Below are 2,500 nucleotides of genomic sequence, written 5' to 3' on the forward strand. Positions count from 1 at the left end.
CTTTGTGAGACAATCCTGGTGGAGGAGGCCAGTGAGATGATCTAGCAGGTCATGGTTGGGCACCTACGACGAGGCCTCGTTCGCGAGGAAGTAGAGATAGTACGAGTGCCTGCCTGAAAACTCGCCATGAGAGACCCTCGAGCTGGAAGCGAAGGGTGGATGCGACCCCGTCGGCGTTAACCCTGATGATGATGATTATGTATATATACGTATATAAATAGGTTAGGTAATAGAGGGATAGATGACAGAGAATTACGGATAGAGCATGCAGAGGGGAGACAGATAGAGTTGTAGGGAGAGATCGAGTAGAGAGCTAGATAGATAGAGCGATGGAGAGAGAGATAGAGATAGATAGCGAGAGAGAGAGAGAGGAGGACACCACCACACACAGCACACACACCACACAAACACACAGAGGAGAGAGTATATAAGATAGTATAGAGATGAAGAATAGAGAGATAGAGAGAGAGAGAGGGTATGTAGAGAGAGATGAGTATAGATGGATCTATATAGATATAATGATATACACAGGATATATAGAGAGATATAGAGAGAGAGATATATATATATATATATATATATATATAGATATAGATTATATGAAAAATATACATATGACATATACATGTATTTAAATACATACATATATATTATATAGATAGAGATATATAGTATAGAGATATTATTATATATAGAATATAGAATAGTATATATATATATAGTGTGTGTGTGTGTGCTGGTGTGTGTTTGTGTCGTATGAATAAATATTCAAAAATATATATATATATATATATATATATATATATTATATATAATAGATCATATATAGAGATAGAATATATATATAGGGAGAGAGAATCTATGTATTATATATATATATATAATATATATATATATAATTATATATATATATATGTATATATATATATATATATATATATATATAGGGAGAGAGAGAGAGAGAGAGAGAGAGAGAGAGAGAGAGAAAGATAGAGAGAGGAGAGAGAGGAGAGGAGAGACCCCCCGAGAGTCGGAAGATTAAGAGTAAGAGAGAATTTTATCGTATTATGTAATCTTATTGCAAGATCTTTTTCCTTCACCGTTATACATATTTTCCTCGTAGAATGGATTATATCTTAATTATGTGCCACGAAATGAGATAATAATGTTCGAAACTGTTTTTTAAACCACTAAGGTCCCTTTCTGTTGGAAGAACGGGGGGTTTGACCTACGGACTCGATCCGTGCAAGAAGTAAAGGACGCCAAACTAAACACACTTTCATGTATGTACTGTTTCCTGTTCGGGTTTTATACAATTTGGAGACAAAAGTAATACGTGTGCGTAAAATCGCGGAAACAAAATAATCTTTGTAGACGCATTAATATATATATGTATATGTGTGTGTGGGTGTGTGTGTGTGCAGAAATATAGATAGAGAGAGGATAGTATTGATATATAGGAGAGGAGATAGAGAGAGAGAGATGAAGAGTAGAATAAATGCGAGAGAGACAGATATATAGGATAGAGATAGATAGATAGAGATAGAGAGAGAGATAAGATAGTATATACATACGATAGAGAAGATATGAGAGAGAATAGATATATATATATATATAATATATAGGATAGAATATATATAGATATGTAGAGATATATTGGTATAGAAGATATATATATATATATTATATATATATATAGATGATATATATATATATATATACATATATATATGCATATATGTATGTATATAATATAATACATATATATATAGAGATATAGAGATATAGTATAGACTATATATATATATATAAAATATATATAAATATATATATATAATATATCTATATATATATATATATATATGTGTGTGTGTGTGTGTGTGTGTGTGTGTGTGTGTGCTGAAGTATAAATATACATACATACATACATACATACTACATAAATAATACCTAAATAACATACATACATAAGATATATATTATATATATAGATATATATATATATATATATATTATAGATATATACAATATATATATATATATAGAGAGATATAGATATATCTATATAATATATATATATATATCTATATTATACATCTATATGCATACAACATCATACACCACGTTGAGCAGTGGCGTGTGTTTGTGTGTAGTATATATATATTATACTTTCTATCACTATTGTTATTTAAGATATATTATATATAATGATATATATATATAATATATATATAGAGGATAAAGATACATATATGATATATATTGATAGTATAGATATATATAACTATATATAGATATATATATAGATACAGATAATAATTACATCTATATAGAAAAACACACACACACATATGTATATAGATATTAATATATATATATATATATATATTAGATAATAGCATATAGAATGATAAATAGAGATATATTATATATACATTATAGACTATACATACATACATACATATTCTATATGTATGATGACATAGTATATAAGCACACA

Source organism: Penaeus monodon, chromosome 16 (genome assembly GCF_015228065.2).
Source record: "Penaeus monodon isolate SGIC_2016 chromosome 16, NSTDA_Pmon_1, whole genome shotgun sequence".
In the NCBI taxonomy this organism is placed as follows: Eukaryota; Metazoa; Arthropoda; class Malacostraca; order Decapoda; family Penaeidae; genus Penaeus; species Penaeus monodon.